Here is a 22,061-nt window from a genome sequence, read left to right on the forward strand (position 1 = left end):
CCCTTCATTCGAAGAGTGCATTGATGGGATTCATCAGACATTTCAGAAATGACTGCGCCTGTGACAGGAAAAGGAAAAATGTGTTTCTTTCACTGCAGGAACCAACCATGTACATTGTTCGGCATCGGAGCTGGAACCAGGAGGGCTGGGGGTGCTGCCGCACTCCCTGGCTTGAAGTGGTTTCAATCACATACAGGGGTTACAGTGGCTCTCAGTGCTCCTGCTATCCAAGTTGTTCCGGCATCCCTGCTAGGCTTGGGGAACCTGTGTCGGAATAGCTGCATTTCCGAGCAGTCCAACGAGAGAGGTCTGTGTGGTTAATAAGCACGCAGTAACTGAAAGTAACAAAGCCTGATTTTGAAGCAGAACTTCGAGCAGAGAGAGAAGGGGACTGTATATACACTGCCAAGGGGCTTTCAGTTAAAACTCCGACGTAGTCAGAAGACAGCTCTGGAACTGGGTGACGTCTCGGGCAGAAGGGCCAGATTTGTACCTGGGAAAGATCAACGGGCCAAATCATGGTCACAAAAGTCCCATTGGATCCAGGGTCGAGCTCTGCCCAGCTTGCCCAGTCCAAAGAACCTGGTCCTTCAGCTCTATCCGTCGCTAGGGGAGATCTCCTCCATCGCCCCTGTGTAGCCTCGGTGCTGTTCCCAGACTGACCAGGGTCAACAAGATCTGACCCCACAAAGTTATACTGTCTCCTCCTTTTCAGCCCAAGGCTTATACTGCTGGTACACTGGCCACCCTGCCTCCTGCCTCATCGGTCAGCAGTAAACCGAAGAAGTGACCTGTCAGGGTGGAGCCAGAGAAGAGGGCACCGGGATGGGGGGGAGGGCATTGCACTGCTGACGATTATGGGATAAGTCCACCCAAACCATCAATAGAGTGCCCTGTTGGAGGAATAGTGTATTCCCTCCAGGCCTCTGGGAATATTCTGTTTCCATTAGCCTTTGAGGTGGACCACGAAAACAGAGCCCTCTCCCCAAACGCCTAGATGCTCCCCAACCTCGAAATGCAGGAGATAATTGTTAGTCCAGGACAGTGATCTAGTTTCCAGCTGCCAAACTCCAGGCCAAGACTGTGATCAGTGCGGCAAGTTGGGCCAATAATCACCTGGAATAGGACTGTGGCCATAAAATCCATATCTGCCTCTCAGGATTTCTTATCCGGGTGGATAAGGTCACTGACCACTCTCAGCCTCTGTGGTGAGGAACTTCATCAGCTCCTGCAGGGATTTTACACTGCAATGGGGGATTGATACCCTACAGCCCGCCAGGACTTAACCCCTCCTGGGGACTCGCACAACAAGTGAGCACACGGTCCTCTTCGGCTTTGGGATTGGAGGCTTCCTGCATTTCAGACTGGATGTAAACAGCACAGCCACACCACCTCTCTGCTTATCCCCAGTCAACTGTTGCAATACCAGATCCCCTGGAACCAATGGTGCCGAATCCAGTCCAGTGATTTCTGCGAACTTTCCCAACCTTTGTACAAAACCAAATCTGAGGAAAATCAAAACAATTTTGCAAAGCTGCCCTTCACCGTGGCGCCCCGTGGAAAAGGTTGACAATTGCAGTTGTAGGACGCCCTAAGCTCCTCTGTGCACATGAGGTATAAACAAAGGCCGGGCACAGTCTGTGCGAACTGCACAGCACTCAATGCTTATGAGATCTCTGGAGATTTGTTGAGCTGTGAGACACTATGGCCCTTCAGTAACCACTGACAATTGTAGAGTCAGACATTTAAAATAGACTTTGGCAGAAAAATAAAGAGAAACGCAGGATGAACAAATCCCAAAACTGTGACACAGATTTCTTTTGCTCCTCCTCGGCTACAGCACTCTTCTCCATAACATCAGTCTCTGTCTCCTTCTTGTGCACACACATATACATACGCACACATGCCACTTCTGCAAAGGAAAAACTCCCCTCTGAGAACACCAACTGATTTACAACCTGTCTGCGTTACAGCTCAAGCTGACAAAGTAGGAAAAAAACAATCATAAAGCTTCAGAAGGCTCTGGAATAATCCAGCCTACTGGGGCAACTATGGTGCAACATCACAAGCCATTGCTTTCCTGCCAATCACATGATACTAGCAACTGCCCATTGCATGTGTAAGACCAGTTGGCTGTAGCCAGATCATATTTCAATGTATCTGCCCTGAAGGAAAAGAGGAAAAGCAACAGTCTAGCAATGATTTTGGATGGCGAGACAGGAGCCCGGCAATCAATTTCCTCTTTCTTCATATCGTTGGAGAACAAATTGTTCAGAGCAGTGGGAAATAAATCTGGAACACTAAAGGGGAATGGCTACTCATAAATTGGAGCAGAAAAGGCATTTGGGAAACCATTACTCTATTGCTAAGTTTAGTAAACCAGAACCATAACATCAGCACACATGATTCAGGGCATTATTTCATGACCAGCTTGGCCTGCACTCTCCCCAGCTGGGTACAGATTGGTCTTCTAAATATACGCATTTGGCAACCCGTGTGAGCTTGCTTAATGCCATCTTTTCATGAGGCATGAAAACGAGGCTATCATTTGCTTTATGGGTTTAAAGGTTTCACAAAGTAAATCATAGAAAAGCTGAGGAATGAATTCCATCCACAAGTGCCACTTCCACCGCCAGACTATGCGCCACAACACAGCTCTACTGAGACAATCAACCACAACACAAAAAGATATCGCAATGGCTGACTCAAGGGGGAATTCCATCAGCGCAGCGAGCTGGGCTTTAGCTGGGAGACTCCCATTCTGCTTGATACAAATTTCAAGGCTAAATCTCTGTCTGACTCTGAATATTTCTAGCTGCACTGTTGACTCACATTCAATTTGTGATCCACTATAACCCCCAGATCCTTTTTCATCACCTAGCTATTCATTTCCCATTTTGTAGTCATGCATTTGATGTTTCCTGCCTAAATGAAATATTTTGCACCTAATTGAATTTCATCTTGTTGAATTGAAGCCAATTCTCCAATTTGTCAAGGTTGTTTTGAGTTCGAATCCTGTCCTCCAAAGTGCTTGAAACCCCTCCCAGATTGGAGTCATCTGCAATTTTTATAAACATGCTCTCCACTCCATTATCCAATTCATCAATGAACATTTTGGACCCAGGAGTGATGACTGTGGACCCCACTAGATACACACTCCCAGGTTAACAGGAAACCATTGACAACTGCTCTTTGCGTATGGTCTTGCATCAGCCCTACAGTAATTTCATGTAGGCTGCGTTTCCCTAGTTTGCTTATGAGAACAGTTGCACATAAGTGAGGAAAGCACAGACCGCCCCCACCCACGCCGTTGCCCAATGACTATCAGCTTTATAGGCAGCAACAAGAGCAGGGTTGTCACCCCACTCTGAAAGACGTATCGACACCTGCCCCATTTAAAATGTTTGTTTGTCTGCAGCGCTGGTGACACAATGTGAACTCTGTTCTGTTGTTGGGCCTTCCAAGCCAGGCATGATTCCAGTTCCCAGAAAGTCAGGCTGATGGCTGCCGACCCCACCCCCAGCATCAGGATGAAATTATTGCATGTCGGCTTTTGTTTCAGTCTGCTGAGTGCCGCAGCCCGCATGGGCCCAGGAGGCACGAACCAGGAATTTCCATGTGGCACAAACACACAACTGAACAAAACATTTTTAAAGCACTTATATCCCTGGGGACATTCACATGCCACTTCCATAGTCACATACCAGCCGAGGGGCTGGTGTTTGCGATGAGATCCGTAGCAAGACGGAAGGATTGCAGTCTAATTTACCAGCCTGCAGGAAGCGGGGGTGCACAGTATTATTGTAGCATTCAAAACAATAACGTATTGTACAAGCTGCTGTCTCAAGCGAACATGATAGAGTATGTCAAATGGTGGTGCAATGTCTCCAGTTCGGTTAAGTAGGCCATGTTCATGCTTCATTGGCACTGTAATTATGCTCTAAGCCTGCAACTACTATTACACACTGCAGCTCTGGACTGGGCATGCTGATGTTAACTTCGACTCTAACCAAAAACTATATTTTTATCACAGATACCCTGCTATGGAGATTGTCACAGTTCAGGGCAATTGCACCTGTGTCCCCTCTCCATGGTCCCTCAAGGGCCCCAGCTCTAGGCTCCTGGACTCTCTTGGGCAGAGACCCGCATCTCTCTCCCTCCTGACCAGGACTATTTCCAGGTGGCACAGTTCCCTGCCTGCACTGTGGTATCTCCAGCAAGCGAGATTGCCTAAAGAGTCTCTCCCAAGGCTATGACCAGCTGCAATTGCCAGCAGTCACAAGTCACCGCATAGCTTTCTAAGCAAGCACATTTATTCTTAAGGTGAAAGCATTACAGAGAAAACATACTAAAATCAATAAAAGAACCTACATGCATAGATTTAGACAGACTTTAAGGCCAGAAGGCACCATCATGATCATGTGGCCTGACCTCCTGCACATCGCAGGCCACAGAACCTCACACACCCACTCCTGTAAGAGACCCCTAACCTCTGGCTGAGTTACTGACGTCTCAAATCATGGTTGAAAGACTTAAAATACAGACAGGCCACCACGGACACTAGTTTAAACCTGTAAGTGACCCAGGCTCCATGCTGAAGAGGAAGGTGAAAACCCCCAGGGTCTCTGCCAATCTGAAATGTGGGGTGAGGGAGGTTCCTTTCCGACCCCAAATATGGTGATGAGTTAGAATGAGAGCATGTGGACAAGACCCACGAGGCGGACACCTGGAAAGAATTCTCTGTAGTAACTCAGAGCCCTCCCCTTCTAGTGTCCAGTCTCCGGCTGTTGGGGATTTTTGCTACAAGCTGTCACTGTTGGGCCACACGCCATTGTAGGCAGTCCTGTCATACCATCCCCTCCATAAATGTATCATGCCAATAAGCTCACCAAAGCTCACCTTGCAACTTCAGTCTCGGGCCAGAGTCAGTCCTTCAAACACCACCAAGGAGTTTCCGTGGTTACAAGTTCATAACAGCTAGCTCAGAACTCACACCCTATGCATAGGTCAGTCTTCCCTTTAGACAGCATGGGCCTTTCATCTTGAGACTCTGGGAACAGGTACTCAGCAGACAACGGCCCTCTCCTCATGGCATAGCTTCAAAAGGCTGGTTTTGTGCATGACTGGGGTGGGAGGGGGAGAAATGGCATTCACCTCCCCCTAGAGAGGCCCCTGGCAACCCCCCTGACACTGTTTGTCCATTCTTGCCTGGCTCACTGTTCAGTACAGTCCTCTGAAGTTCATAACGCTTGCAAGGGTTCACAGCCCATCTCCTCCTTAAAGAGCTCACACACAATCCTGGCCACAATAATACAGAACCTGTGCATTTAATACAATGGACCCCCAAAGATACTGACGCTTAATTCAATAAGTCTTTTAAAGGATATTGCAGGAAATTGCCACATCTGTCACAGAGATATGCTAAATGAGGGACTTATTTATTTTTGTCTTTCTTTTGGTTTTAGAATATGTATATCACATGATCACCTCATATAGTTTAGCTATATTACCTCATAAAATCCACGTAACAAAAGTCTAGAAAACGGTTATTTGACTCTCACAAAACATCACAGCTGGGAGAGAGCCATTCAACATAAAATAATACCCTTGATTTATACAATGCACAGAAATTCCAGATCACTTCATAGTCTAACAAATTTAAATGCAACACTGACTAAGTATCTGTTTGATTCAATACGGAAGCTGGGAAATTGTGCTGCATTCTAAGGAATGTATCTAGACTGCCAAGAAAGAAAACAGGCCAAGGAAATCATTTGTAACTGAATTTCTCTATGGTTGCAGGGATGAACTGCGTAACAACACCAGTTCCCAGGATCAGTGAAAGTAAGGACCAAATAGAATATTGGACCAACTCTTAATGACAACCTTACACGTGAGAAGCGCAGAAGAATTCAAGCTGCAGAGTGGAATGAACAGTGACGTACCGAAGGTCATGACATGATAATGTGGGGTGAGTGTCACAGTTTTAAAATGGCATCCTACTGAGCTTCCTAAAGAAAAAGGACCAGATAACAGACGTGGGTGAATAATTAAGTCTAACTTTCCTTCTCTTTCTGTTTGTGATTTGTTCACCAACAGCTTATAATTTTCTCAAATTTATTTGCTTGTTGAAATTTCTCTCTAAATCATCTTCACTAAAAAAATCATGTTCAGTAGATTATCTGTGAGCAGTTTGTTGCTTTGACTATCTGATATTTGATATTCGAGGTGGGGTGCTTCGTTTTGATTGGATGCACAGGTCACATGGTAAGTCTGTGTCGCTCTATTGGGAAGGGGGCAGCCTCTAGAATCAGACAGCTCGTGGGAACGCTCACGTTCACAAGTTCTGGACCAGCTTTCTGGGAACCTGTGGGGCTGTTTGCATGACAGTCTTGCCAGCAAACTTGTTTACTGGAATATTTGGGGAAAGTGAATCATAATAAAAGGCTCTTGGACACAACTGGAATGACTTCAGGGCCTGATCCTCACCTCACTCACTTGCTTTACCCTTGTAATACTCCATTGACTTACTCCTGGTTTGCACCAGTGTGAGAGGAGAATCAGGCCCTCAAAGCTCTTTACTGAAGCCTGCGTTTGCACAGTATGGGTATGTCGACACTACTCGCCGAATCGGCGGGCAGCGATCGATCCAACGGGGATCGATTTATCGCGTCTAGTCTAGACGCGATAAATCGACCGACAAGCGCTCTCCCGTCGACTCCTGTACTCCACCGCTGCGAGAGGTGCAAGCGGAGTCGACGGGGGAGTGTCAGCAGTTGACTCACCGCAGTGAAGACACCACGGTGAGTAGGTCTAAGTATGTCAACTTCAGCTACGTTATTCACACAGCTGAAGCTGCCTATCTTACTTAGATTGACCTCGCGTGGGAGGTAGACCAGCCCAATGTGCGCGGCTACTCTGGAGAGCAGGATGTTCGTTATTCAAAAGGGAGGCACTGGGTAGTGTTTAAACAAAAGTAACGACTATATTGTGACTGCAACAACTGCCAGCCTCTGAGCAAGGGCAGCAAGTCACACAGTTCGTTGGCTGAACGTCACGCACGTCGGCACGATTCGTCTCACTGGTGTTTGCCATCTACTGCTGTCAGGGGTGCCCGCCTGGCCAGCTCCCCATTCCAAGGCCCCAGGGATTTAACAGCTCCCTCAGGATAGTCCGTGGCTCTCAGTCCGCAGTGCTAATGGGCAGTGGGAGCTGCCGCTTTTTCCAGGGCTGCCCAGAGGTGGGGGCAAGTGGGGCAATTTGCCCCAGGCCCCTGGCCCCACAGGGGCCCCCACGAGAATATAGTATTCTATGGTATTGCACCTTTTTTTTATGGAAGGGGCCCCTAAAATTGCTTTGCCCCAGGCCCCCTGAATCCTCTGGGCGGCCCTGGCCTTTTCTGCTCTAAATGTGGTGGCTGGTGGGCACAGCCCATTCCCCAGGGCTGAGGAGGCCAGATGGTGCTTGGAGAGCCCACCGACAGGGGCAAACACCGACTGATTGCCCCTGATACAGAGGGAGGGGACTGCTGGCGAAGGTCTGTCCAAGACACCTCAGACTGAGGAGGTGGAGGCGCGGGGAGGGGTATTCGGTGCTGGGAGGAGGGCAGTGTTAATGTCTGGCTGCAGATTACAGCCTCAGGAGGGCTCCAAATCTCTCCCAAATAGTGGGGCGCGAATGCAGAAAGCATCTCAATGCCAGCCTGCTCCTAGGTGCTAAATGAACACGCCACGCCTGCTGGCGCGCTCCCTTGGCGGCTTGTAGGAACAACCACACCCCCGAGGGACTGCAGCAAGCCCCCCTGGAGGGGCTGTGGTACGGCACAGCCGTTCTAGACTCAACCCAGCCCCATCTGTCTTCGTTTTCCTCACCCCTTTACACTGAACAGACGTGCAGCCAAGGTCAATTTCAGGGGGATTCAGAAATAGCTTCTGCGACGTGCCGGTAATCGCCAGGCGTGAAGCGTGGTAGCTGCTTAGTCAGAGGCCAAATTCCTGATCCTATGGTAGAGAGATGCATGAAGAGAGGCGGTTACAATGCTAGCCTAGGACTTGGGAGACCGGGGCTCAAGTCCTTGCTCTGCTACAGGCTTCCTGGGTGACCTTGGGCAAGTCATTTAGCTTCTCTGGGCCTGGGTTCCTCCCCCGTACAGTGGGGATAACAGCCCTGCTCTGCCTCCCAGGGGCTGGGGACATAAATACATTCAGGGTTGGAGGTGCTCAGACACTCCAGTGACGCTGGCCGGTTAAGTACCTCCGATGAGACCTGCCCTTGCAGGGTAGGATGGCTGAGCCTGGCCACGGGAATGTGATGCCAGGCTCTGAGGGGGTGCAGTGTGCACCTGTTGCCAGCACATCCATCCACCCTGCAGGCTAGTCTCCAGGGGATTGGATTTGCCTTCTAGACACACAACTACATTCCTGGTGGGAACTCAGGGCTCTTCCTCGCGCTTCCCAGAGAGACTCTGTCTTACTGCTTGCTGGCAGAAAAGGCATCTTCCTCCCAAGCTCATCTCTGCCCTGGCATGCCCAGGCAGCACCACGCCAGGGCTTGCCCCACATTTCTCCCCACCTAGGACCTTGCGGGAATTATGTCTGTCATTGGAGGTTGGGAGCATAAGTGCTGTTGGGACTCTCCTCCTGTGAGTATTGATGCAGAGCAAACAGGTAGACAAATCACCTGTGACGGTTTCTCTTCCCTTCCCCCTTTGCTGTAGGACCCTAATTCAGATATTAGCTCACCCCTTATGTAGTGTGGTTGCCAAAGATTAGAGGTAAGTGCTTCAGAAGAGCTGCTAGTATCTAAGATAAAGCAAGTGACTCAGAGCTATGATTTACCTGCGTCAAAGAGTTTCTGGTACTAACAGACACTCTGGGGATTATTTTTATTTATTTAGAAGGGTGTTAATCTGGCTTTCTTTGTTCTGCTGTGGGTTTGGTCCACGGTATAGGTCAAACTAATACAAGTTCTGTCATATCTGCAACAAAGACAGCGCTGTCTCATGCTTACTTCCTCTGGTTTTTAAACGCATTTCCATCCGCGAGGGGAAGCAATTAGTGGGGGAAGTCAAAGCTACCAAACAGCATTCCAGCACGCAGCCTAAGCACCGGTGGCTCTGAATTCTCCGGTATCCAGCCTTGCAGCGGGCATGTAGAACTTCTTAGGAAGTGGGCTGAGCCACCTCATCTCTCACAAACTTTTTTTCCCATACAATTTCCTTGGTTTGTTTTTAAGATAAAACTTTGTAAATCACTGAGGCAGGAAGTGTCATTAACAGAGAATATTCTCCTTATTTTTTGAGAGAGAATCATAAAGCAACATCCCACCAGGAAAAGTTTCTCATCAGCCCATTGGCGCTTACTGGAGTTGAGGTTCTCACAGATGCCATTTTGCTGTGAGTGAGAACACGCTCCCTTTATGGAGTGCTTCCCCTCCCGGTCTGTCTAGGGGTAATCTCCTCCCCCGTGGACCACCACAGAGGGTTCCTTCTACTACAGCGCCCGGGCTCCACAGAGCAGGGGTGAGAAGCACTGTGCTAGTGTTCAGAGGACGCGAGACAACACTGCAAGACAGGAGTGCTCTAGGGCCGTCCTCCCTGCTCAGAGCCTCCTGCCAGGTGCTGGGCGGCAGAAAGGGAGCTCAGGGCACCCATGACTCCTCAGTGTGTTGCAGGCTGCAGTGCAGAAGCTGAGTAAGTGGCCAGGTGCTGCAGTGTCTTTCATTCCCATCCCTCGTCATTACAATCTACTTACAAATAAAAATACCCCCCCCCCCCAAAGCTGTTTGCAATCAAAGATTGCCCTAAACCCCTCGTGTTTCCTCACGGGAAGGTGACAGTTAACTGCAGGACTCAGGGCAAAGTACCATAGAGTGAGGTCAGTTCCGCCAGGGCAGCACGCCCAGCACCACTTCCAAGTCTGCCTGCCAGGGCGGGGGGAAGGGGTAACACAGTAAAGGTCCGTCGGCAGAATTCCCTGCTGCAAGATGCAGCTGTTTCAGCAGAGGCGCGGGTTTCCACGGCCCGCTTTCCCCAGCACTGCTGCAGCTCCGTGACACAACAGGTGTGTTGTGAGCAAGACACGAGAAGTCATTCTTCCGCTCTACTCTGCTCTGGTTAGGCCTCAGCTGGAGTATTGTGTCCAGTTCTGGGCGCCGCATTTTAAAAAAGATGTGGAGAAATTGGAAAGGGTCCAAAGAAGAGCAACAAGAATGATTAAAGGTCTTGAGAACATGACCTATGAAGGAAGGCTGAAAGAACTGGGTTTGTTTAGTTTGGAAAAGAGAAGACTGAGAGGGGACATGATAGCAGTTTTCAGGTATCTAAAAGGGTGTCATGAGGAGGAGGGAGAGAACTTGTTCACCTTAGCCTCTAAGGATAGAACCAGAAACAATGGGTTTAAACTGCAGCAAGGGAGGTCTAGGTTGGACATTAGGAAAAAGTTCCTAACTGTCAGGGTGGTTAAACACTGGAACAAATTGCCTAGGGAGGTTGTGGAATCTCCGTCTCTGGAGATATTTGAGAGTAGGTTAGATAAATGTCTATCAGGGATGGTCTAGACAGTATTTGGTCCTGCCATGCGGGCAGGGGACTGGACTCGATGACCTCTCGAGGTCCCTTCCAGTCCTATAATCTATGAATCTATGAATCTATGAATAAAACCTGTCAGACTTGGTCGAGACTAGGAACTTCCGTCAGGATAACTGTCCTGAGCGAAGCTGTCAGACCCTTCTAGCCTCTGGTGTAGACAGCACTGTCGACGGGAGAGCTTCTCAGGGAGGTGGGATCGCTCCCGTCGGTGTAGGCCACATCTTCACTGGCAGCACAACTGCACCGGTGAGTGTAGACAAGCCCTCGGTCAGAGTGTGTGTGCGTGTGGGGGGGGGGGGGGGGCATGAAGAGACATTGCACGTCTGGCTGCGCCCTGCCTGCACGACACTCACACCAGCAAGTTCGAGTGCTACCAGGAACCCTGGGGAGAGTCATCTTTGCAGTCCATGAGCTGGTGTGGAATGAAAGGGCTCCCTGGATCTTCTCCCTCCACCCACTTTGCACACGCATAAAAGAGTCCCAGCTTGCCCTGAATGACTCTCTAGCCATGCTTGCTGTGGGCACGGTAGGCACCAAGCATTTTAAATGCTAGTCCTTGTTCCTGGTTTATTTCAATGGGAGAAGATGCACCGGAAAGAGAAACCAGACTTTCATATAAAGCCCCCAGGGAAATAGCCACGCACCAGCGAAGGGCTCTGTACGCTCCTGCTGCATTAGCACGGCTCTCTCTTTTCATTTCACAATAAGCTGCGGGATGACAGAGAACAAAGGATCTGATGAATGCTTATCAAAGGAGCATCTCCCAGAGAAGGATGGGGAGGTGGATTCTCAGTGACCCATTCCCCCCCGCTCCCACACCTTGCTATTGAAACGGGAAGGTGCGCACCAGTGAGGTTACAGTTCATTCCTGCTGTGGAGGTCGTCAGGAATGGCTGTCAAACCTTCTCTGAGTTAATGTGCAACATTGTACTTCTTCTTTGTACATTGCCTGGAGGATGTTTGCTGTAACCAGCCTAACGCTGGGGGACTCATACGCTTATGAGAATCAAACACTGTGCTTTACCAAACCTCACTGGGGAAGCAGAATACGTCGTTCTGAGTCCTTTGTTCCACTCTTATTTCTTGTCATTCATGTCATACCATTTCTCGGCACTTCTCTGTATTAGGGCAAACACCGATCATATGCTCGTAATCCTTTGTCAATATCTACCAGGTTTGTAAAATATTTGGGCGGCCTCGTTCATGCCGAGCAGGGCTCTGCAGCATGGAAGGTCTACTAACGTTGGCATCTCTGACGTGTTTCATATTCTCATCTCAGAAAGAAGGCCCCTGCTCCTCTAGCATTGCTCATGTCCATTCCTCTCCCTGCCAATGTATGCTCTGGGTCTGAGCAGGTCACAGGAGACACTGCTCATTGACAAAGCCATAAACACCGGCAGCTCTCTGTGGAGCACACTGTGGGCACTGGAGATAACCGCACTCTCAGAGGGGAGAGAGCACAGGCAAGAACATGGAACGGAGTTAATGTTTGCACAGCGTGTAGAGTGGGTGAACTCCACAGAACAGCAGGCTCTGGGCAGAAACACAGGGGCCCCTCCGTGATCCAGAAGGGCCCCTCCGTGAACATACCCCACCGAACCACCTCCTGCGGGGAGTAAAGCTCAGTAAAGTTCTCCTGGCACCCACCTCCCCCCGGCAGGAGGAGATAGTGGGGAGGGGCCCGGTGGGGTTTGCAGGCCTTGCCTCCTCCGGATCACACAGATCTGGGGACCAACCCCCACCGCCACTGCGAGGAGCCAGGCTAACCGCTGCTCTGCTAGCCTCCACGTCCCTTGCTCAAGTCAGGCTACCCCTGGACATGCCCCCAGAACGCTCCCCTCCCATCTCAGAGAGCCCCAGCTGGGTGGAGTTGCTGCTGGGGAGGAGGAGCAGGGCAGCGACATCCCCACTTCTGTGCCCCGGGGTGTCGGGTCTCACAGCTCCCCACCTGCGTGAGGGGAAGGGAGCACCAGTCCTTAGACATTTGGCTCTGCTCACTTTACTTAACTCTGTAGATCAAACTCCTCCCTGCCCCTCTCTTTGTTAGAGTCATCCACCCCTGGCCATTAACCTATGCCCCCAGGCTAGCTCTACCATGATCCCGGCAGGCAGCCCCTTGGAGCCCCACGGAAGTCACTGGGGCTCTGTGCAGGCACAGTGAGTCACCTGCATGGAGCTCATGGCAGGATCAGGGCCCTGGACTGTGAGCATTTTGGGGAGGGACTGTCTTTTTCCTTTGTCTTTGTCCAGTGCCCCCATAATGGGGGTCCTGACTGGAGCCTCAAAGAGCTACTTTAATGCCATAGAAAAATGACTGTCAACAACGGTTCCTCCGACTTGTGCTGTATCTGCTGCTTTCAATACTGCGCTTGTTTTATCACGTGAAAAAAATGATGGCCCTTATTCCACCCCTCAGTGCCAGCATCCGCCGATGTGAAAGTGACAGGGCACTTCGTCGATCCTCCGGGGAATGTGGACTTCGTAAGAGAAGCAAGGAAAGAACACAACTTGTCCTATGTTTTATAGCTTACTTTTAATAATGGCAATTAAGCTGCAAATCAAGTTGTCATGGGCGTGTAAATGAATATTGACCCAGAGCCATTCCTGTTGCAACAGGTGCGCTTCATGTGGTCTTTATCCCCCTCCTGTTCTTGCTCTCTCGACACTCAAGTCAACAGCTGAAGCCCCGGTTTGGTAGCTGCATAGGCTTGGATTACTTTCTCGGCCATATATTGTTTCAGCAGTTGTATCTGACTAATTCCTCCCTGAAACTTCTGTTAGCTCTTATTTGGCATTCTGCGGGCTCACGGGTAGTAATCTCCACACCTATCTCCGGATCAAGCAGCTGAGAGTCTGGCCGGCCTGTTTTTTAAAAAAATACCTTGAAAAACTTCTGGCAAAGGTCAAGTCATGTGAAGCAAGGCCTTCTCTTTGCCCAGGTGACCAAGAGTGCAGAGCGCATCACCTCTGGCAGGGGAGAGGAAGCTTCTTTCTGGCATCGGGGCATCAGCCTGAGGTAAGAACTAGAGCTGCCTGGAAATTTCCTTGTGAAACCTGAAATTGTGCAACCCTGAGGTCTGCCCTCAGAAATCAAACGAGCTTTGTGTTGTCCTCACTTTCCCCCAGCCCGTCACCCTTCAGTGCACCCTGTTATTGTTACTATCATGCGGAATACCTAGAGGCCCAGTCACGGACCAGGACCCCGCTGTGTTGGGTGCTGTACGAACACAGGACAAAAAGACAGTCTCTGCCCCACAGCGCTGACAATCTATGAGATGAGAAACAGCTGGTGGATTCGAACAGGCAGGGGAACCTTGGGAAACAATGAGGCAATATCAGTTGGCATGTCGCCGGGCGGTGGCAGCCACACGCCAGCTTTCTCATGGCTGTCAGGTGTTTTGCAGGCATGAGGGCGAAGGAGAGATTTCAGAAGGGTTTTCTGGGAGGACAAGGAAGTGGTTCCTTGGCAGCTGCTCCCCAGTGCGAGGGGCAGCAGAGGAGAAACCACAAAGGTGCTTGTTTGAAAATGGAACAAGTGGGGGATGAAGGCAGATATCCTGGCACACTTGGTGGTGGGAGCCCGGGGCAAATGAGGGACAGTCAGTCAGGAATCAGGGTGGACTGAAGGTGACAGGTCTGTAAGGGAAATGGTCAAGTGAAAATAAATGAGACTGAGTGTCTCTGGCTCATTCAGGTTACCGTGGGAAGGGTTATGCGCTGCGGTGTTAATGACACGGTAGGTCTTCAGAGTCTCTGATTGGTTGAGCCTACTCCCTGTCATCAGGAGGGCCCGCTAGGATGCTGCGCCTGGTTGAACGTATACAGCGAGATTGACCCAGCTGCAGGGCCGCCCAGAGGGAGGGGCAAGTGGGGCAATTTGCCCCAGGTCCCTGGCCCTGGAGGGGCCCCCACGAGAATATAGTATTCTATAGTATTGCAACGTTTTTTTATGGAAGGGGCCCCCGAAATTGCTTTGCCCCAGGCCCCCTGAATCCTCTGGGCAGCCCTGCCCAGCCGCAGTGTGGCACAGGAGCCCTGAGCACTGCATTGCACCCAGCCGGACCTGACGTTTGGTTACTCCTGTAATTACAGGAAGGTGTCCAAAAGCACAATGCCCTTTTCTCCACCCCCCAGTGCTATGTCTAGGTATGTCTTCACAGCACCACGCAGGGCCCCGCCTTGCCGCCCCCGCCCCGTGAGCAGTCCCATTGGAATCCCCGGGAAAGAGGGAGCCCTGCCTCTGTCTAGTGAGAGCCAGGTACCCCGAGGAGGGGCAGTGATTCCACTGCTATCTCTAAGTGGAAATCGGAAGGGATTTACAGGCGGCTGAGGCCACTGGTGCGGAGACCCAGGGCCTCTGTGCCAGCCTTGTGCCCCAAGTCCCCACACACCGCCTTTGCTTCACCTGCTTCAGAAACCCCTTGGGGAAAAGAACCAGGCTGAAAACTTTGGCGAAAATTCTCAAAGCATTGCCTGAGTGTTTCCTTGGCATTTCTGTGGCTGTGAGTCACACAGCCGAATCGGCTGCACGGATTAGGTAAGAGAGAGGCACAAAGAGACTGAGCTCTGTAAAAGCAGAATGGCACTAGAATTTTTACTGAAGGAGTCAATCCTCCACTGGCAAGGGCTGGAATACTCTGGGGCTTGGCCACCTTGCCCTCCCCACATTGCTAAATGAGATGAGGGCCCTGACTCGATCCAGGTTAGGTGGGACGGGGATCATAGAGGTCCCCAGAATGAGAACATCCGAGAACCGCTAGCTAGTTGGTCTTTTTTAATCTCTAACTTCTGTGATTTTAAGACAGGACCCTCCTCAGCATCCTTGGTTCCAAGCAGAACTCTTAGGACGTCCTCAACTCACTTTCTAATTCTGTCTACGCCAAACCCACAAAAAGAAAAGCTAGAGGATTTTCTTCTTCTGTTCTTTAAGCCACGTTGCAGCTATTAATACCTTTCTATTGGCCGCACGCCCCTATCAGACATGAATGGAAACAGTTGGATGGAATTCTGGGCGAAGTTCCTTTTTTATGCAGCACGGAGAGACATTTTTACAAGCTGTTTACTGCACTTTGTCAGTAAGTGTTGTTTTTTTTAATGGGATGCATTGGTAGAACTTGAAGGCTCGGTGTGTACCCGATTTCCCCTTTTTTACCGCCATTCCAGGGTCCTCATTCTCCCCCATCCAGGGATTCTTTGTCTCTCACATTCTCCCCTCCCGCCATGCCACAGTCCCTCATTCGCCCCCACCAGGCTAGGAGCTGTGTGCGCCCACTGTAGTAAGATGAGGCCCTGAAACAAACTCTTGTGTCAGAGGCCCAGTCTGAGGCCTGAAGCCTGAACCAAAGTACTTCCAGGCATTGCTAAGCAAAAGCTGGGCTGTGAGCCAGAGGCAGGCCACACTCACAGAAGCTGGCGAGAAGAGGGTTGCTAGAAGCAGGTGCATCCACACATAAGTGCTAATAAGAGGAACTTGTGCCAAGATGGCATCAGAACACTCCACAGAGATAACAAGGAACAGGCAGGTGCATATTAAAGACAGGATCAAAAGGACAGCATGATGGATAGATCTGGTTGAAACAACACGGTCAAAGGAGGAGACAGCACCCTAATGAGCCAAGGGGCTGTACCTCAATACGTCAGTAGGGATGGGTAATCTGTCCTGTACCTGTATAAAAGTAGGTCCCGGAGTGCGCATCTTTGTCTGGCCTAGGGGGTAGTAGAAAGTCCCGCCACTGACTGAGCCAGTCCATTGCCAGGGGGCACACATTCGTAGTATGTCTTGTAGAGTCTACGGGAAACTATTACTGTGCTTCGTTTGTCAATAAACCTGGCTCGGGTTCCTTCGTACCTTACTAGAGTCTGTGGTCTTTGGGGGATCTCTTGGGGTCTGTTGTGTCAGCGATCTGCGCAGACCTGGGGCAGCACACAGAGGGAACATGCACGCAGCAGACTGTTATCATCGAACAAGAGCAGAGCACCACACCGGTAGCTACTGACAACACCCACCTATTCCTCTCTTCCTTCCCCTGACCCGTTGTCTCTGTCAGAAAATAAGTCATTCAGGATGTCCACTTGTTAACAGTATTGGGAGGACGGGCAGAGTTGAAATAGGGGGTATTGTTATGCGGGAAAGTGCCATCAACTGGTTCTTTGATCTATCCACAATTACAGAGGTGGTTGAAGTTGCTGCACCTGCTAACCAGATGCCAGGGGTGCCACGTGTCCCCCATCTCTCCCTTCCAGGTTTCTGGTTTTCACCAAAATCAGTAGGGCTCTACCTACCGATGCTTAGAATGTTCACTTAATTTTGGAATTAATCGAATGTGGCCTTTAAAAAGTGATTGCAGTACATTCAAACAGACAAACAAATGTTCCAGGGTAGGGCCTCCCGTCATGCAGCCAATTAGTGAGCTTCCAACACGGAGTAATTATTCTGGAATAGTGTGTCCACAAAGGGAGCTATTCCAGAATAGCTATTGCTGAATAGTTTGTTCCTGTGTAGAGAAACCCTTATCTGGCATCACAAGTATTTTGATTACTTAAATGTCTAAATTGTGGGTGCAGAATTTCACCCCAATTATTGCTGCCCATAGAAATGGAGACACACACACACACACGTGTGTAATATTGGATACAAGCATATATTTATAAAGATAAGGAAAGTTTATTTACAAAAAAGGGTTATCTGAAAATCACCTTATTGGCTTTGAATTACAGGTTCGGTACGTTTTATCTTGTGCTATGATTTTCCTGTCTTATGAAGTCACCAGTGGTTCCATGTTTATTAGCACTGGCACTCATCCAGGCTGTCTCCCCAGCTCCAGGCTTGCAAGAATGCCCTCTTCCACCTTGGGTGGATCTCAGAGACTGAGGCAGGGCCGGCTACAGGCACCAGCGAAGGAAGCAGGTGCTTGGGGCGGCCAATACAAAGGGGCGACACTCCGTCCGCTATTGGGGTGGCAGGAATTTGGCGGCTGATCCTCAGTCCCTCTCTTCCTCTCTGAGCTGCCGCCGAAGTGCCGCCGAAGAAGAAGAGAGGGAGTGAAGGCCGCTGAACTGCCGCGGAAGACTGGAGCGGGGCGATTGAGCTGCCGCAGATCGGCTGTTTGTTTTGTTTTTTCCCCCCTGCCGCTTGGGGCAGCAGAAAACCTGGAGCCGGCCCTGGGCTGAGGGCTGGTTGGGAATTTGGAGTGCTGCTCCATCCCTGAAGCGAAGCAACGACGTGGTGCCAGCATTAATAAAGCGAAAGAAGAAGTAAAGCAGGGGTTCTCAAACTGGGGGTCGGGATCCCTGAGGGGGTCGCGAGGTTATTACATAGGCGGTTGCGAATGCTCAGCCTCCACCCCAATCCCCGCTTTGCCTCCAGCACTTATAATGGTGTTAAATATATAAAAAAGTGTTTTTAATGTATAAGGGGGGAGGGGTCGCACTCAGAGGCTTGCTGTGTGAAAGGGGGCACCAGTACAGACGTTTGAGAACCACTGTAGTAAAGGAATAGGAGAGGGAGAAAGAAAGAAAGAAAGAAAGAAAAGATGAAAACCAAAAGAAAGTAGGGACAAGGAGGAAATACAGAGAAAGGGAAAGAGAAACTCACAGATTAGTCTGTGGCAAATAATCACCCTTTGTCATGGATTCCAGGACAATAACCAGAACAAATTCCAGAACAATTACCACCAAATCCACTTAAAAAAACAAAGTTTACTTTTAGGGCATAAAAATTCCAAAGCAATAAGAGAACTTGTCCTGCTATCTCTCCTCCCCACCTCCCTTCCTGCTTTCCATCACATACAGGATTAATCCTGTTCACTACCCCTAGCCAGCCTTGTTAGACCTCATTTCAGCTGTGCTGTGCTAGGGGAAGGCAGACTGGGGCTGAGAGAGGAATTGGAGGTGATCACATTCTATGGCATTGGGCTGCTCTCTCACTATGTCTGTGTATGGGATAGGAAACACACTCGCCCATTAGGATATTACCAGGAGATAACTGTCTGGTGTTAGTGATTTTGCTATAACCCTAGCCCACGCCCACACCCACCTTTGTAGCAGTGACCTATGTATGTGTCCTATGTATACTGTCCCAGTCCCACTTGGCCAACCACCTGGCTTTCCTCCTTCGCATCCTTTCTTAAGACTCATTTCGGGGTTGTTGCCCAGCACCGTGCATGCGATCAGCACTTTAACAATAAGAGGCTAGATGTGTCATCTCAATTCACAACAATAACCAAGTTACTGCATGTGAAATGTTCACTTGGAAGCAACCACTTCTGGCTCCGTGTTTGTACAGCTCCTAGCACGGTGGGGCTCTAGTGCATGACAAGGATTCCGAGGGGCTCTAAACAAGCATAATGGGTAGTGACCATATTTCACCACCGTTTGCAGCTTGGTTTATTGATACAGAATGTGCTGGCCACTGTTTCCTGCCCCTTCACCACCTGCTGCTCTCTAGAGATGAGATTTCAGAGGCTCGTGCTTTGGAGATAGCTGTTTGTCGGCTCCCCACGCTGGAACACGTGAGCGTGGATGCAAGTCACCCAAAGCGGAGATGGCTGGGCTTGGAAGGGGGGGAACTCCCCCAGGTGCTGTGTCTCAGGGTAAATACGGATGCGGGACCCTGTGGCTAGGCAGGAGGAACGTTCAGCCTGTAGATATGAGTTACAAATAAAGGCTTCAGGCACCCACTCTCCTACGTGGTGAATGCCCCCGAGGTCAGTGACTCCTCCAGAAGCTCTTTGTTTTCAAGTCTATCACGGTTCTGTGGCACACACAGCTCTGCCTTGTTCCCTGTCCTTTTGGAATGACACTTTTCAGAGTAGCAACTGTGACTCTTCTGCTGAATCCAGTCTCCAATGGAGGAAACCAAGAGCATATTAGGAGAGAAATAACATTCTGACTGCAGAATATAGAGTGCGTGAAACCTGGGCAGCTCAGATATCAATAATGAGCTTATTGTACACAAGCAGAATAAGCAGAAGGCGCTGGTGATTTCACAATACAATTCAATTTTACTGACAAGTCCCATGACATGATCCACCACTTAGCATTCAGTAGAGCAAGTGAACATGCAGGAATTGAGAGCCAGCCCACTGTATAACCATCCCACAGTCCAATGGACTGGCCTTGCCAGCCTTACTTTCCTGAGTAATCCATCCTTACACCAGTGGGTAACAGTTCTTCATCTGAGTCAGGCTTGCTAGATCAGGCTCTTTTAGGTCTCTCTGTTAGAAGCTGTTTGTAAGTAGGGAAGTGTCCAGAACTAGTCAGGTCAATGTTTAGAACAGGAGATAAATCCTATTTGCTGCAGCATCAAAACATTACTCAGATTTTTCTGTACTTTCCACAGTTGGAAAAAAAAAAATCCCCACGAGTGCAGGCTCATTAATCTATGCAGCATGGCACTTTAATTGTTCTCTTTCTCTGATAACCTTAATGCAGGTTTTTTATTACTTTATTATTTAGTATTACAGCTCTTAGACAAACAATCTCCAGTGCTGGAAAACTTGTGGATAATTACAGAAAAGAAAACAAGGTAGTAAAAAAGCTGTTGCAAAGCACAGTAACGGGACCAATTTGGCACCCTTTGAAGCCAGTGGGGGTTTTGCCACTGACCTGAGTGCAAGAGTGTTAGAAGCCCACTTGATTTCTGAACACATACCCTTACAATTCTTCTAACGTGTTCAGCAGTCCTCTACCCTTTCCACAGACTGCACAGGTGAGACCAAGCCTTTGGTTACCCAGCCAGGCATCTTCCCTTTTCTCCTGAGCATCCCCTCCTCTCCTCTGGGATCCTCTTGACCTTAAAGAAGCTAGCTTATACGTTATCATTCAGACGGACCTCACAGAGATATTTACACAGATGCCACTCTAAGATGGTTATCATGGTCTCTTATGACCTGTGCAGTGTCTGTTTCTTCATTTCATTTAGTAAAATCCTACGTCTATAGTATTTATTTCAGTCCTGCCTCAGTGCAGGGGGCTAGACTAGATGACCTATTGAGGTCTTTTTCCGGTCCTGCGTTTCTAGGATTCTATGATGTTGCTGTTAATTTGGATTGTTTTGGTTCCTGTTTTCTTGCACGACTTAGAAGGTGACAGTAATGGTCTCCAGGCCCACCTTTGAATTTGATTGACAAAGGGCCGTCTGCCCTTTGCCCTAATCTAATGACCATGCGTTCACATGTTAATGGTCTCAGCTAGTGGTGTCCACCCGAAAACAATCTGATCTGCCATGAAAGAGACAAGGCTCACTGATTCCTTATAACGCCGACTTAACTTTATTTCACCCTGTTACTGACATCTTAAAGGCAATATGTCACATGCATCAACCACAAGGACATGATAAAAGCACAGACAAATAACTTGGACAAGAGAGAAGATGACAGGGCCAGGATTTTTATAAGGAGGCAAAGCAGATACAGAATATGTATTGCCAAACTGCCAGCTATGAGATTTTATGTTTAAACAGGTATCATTAGAATCCATAACATTTACTTCTGTGAAATATACAGTTACTATGTTAGCACTAATCTGAACATGGGAAAGCATGTTAAAGGCCAGCCCTGCTCCCACTGAAGTCAAAATGCCAACAGAAGTTTAATATGTCCAGTTATATACATTCTAAACAAAGTGGGTTTAAACAAATACATATTCCTAACATTTAAAGTGTTTAACACACAAATACAGTGGATGCCCTTGTTATTGCTGTGTTTTAATCCAGGCTGTTCTCTCACACTTGTTCATTCCAGGTCACTCTGCTGAAGAAGAAAATTAATGTCAGGCTACTGAAGTTCAAAGGCATAAAATGTGGCTTATTTGTTTTCCCTTTAAGCAGTTTCCAAAGTCAGTGGTTTATATATCCACATTGTCTTCCAAAGAAATATTTCACTCTCACTTAGTAAAAAGATCAGCTCAAATACCAGTAGCCTAGTAGCCTTTGTATCAGGTTTAGCCTTTGCTGAAATTTCCTCTCCCCTCACTCATATGCTTTGGCTGCATAAATGTAGATATCTGCACCCCTAGGATTTGCTCTGGATATTGTTAGATGATCTTGAAAATAGTTTGGTGGTCATTGGTGCATATGCCTGTTGTTTCCTGCAGTGCACTGAAACAGAGCATTTGTATTGACTTTTCGCAACAGGCAGGGAAGATATTATTATATGAAATATTGTATAAGAAATGCTGTAAACATATTGTACATAACCATCTAAGACTGTCCAGTGTTGTACTTGGAGAACAAAGTTTGAGACTCTGTTAGTCTCAAAGGTGCCACAGGTCCCTCTGTTGCTTTTTGGAGAAGAAAGGAATTCATTGGCTGAATAAATGAGTCACACCAGGATGTATTTTAGCATTACACAAAATATAGTAATTCCACTGGATATGCCCTAAAGTGCTTTAAACTTCATATTATCACTGTAGTCTGGATGCTGCCCGGCATTTGTAGATGAATTACTAGATTCACAAATGGTGGATTAACTTC

Source organism: Trachemys scripta, chromosome 9 (genome assembly GCF_013100865.1).
Source record: "Trachemys scripta elegans isolate TJP31775 chromosome 9, CAS_Tse_1.0, whole genome shotgun sequence".
In the NCBI taxonomy this organism is placed as follows: domain Eukaryota; kingdom Metazoa; phylum Chordata; order Testudines; family Emydidae; genus Trachemys; species Trachemys scripta.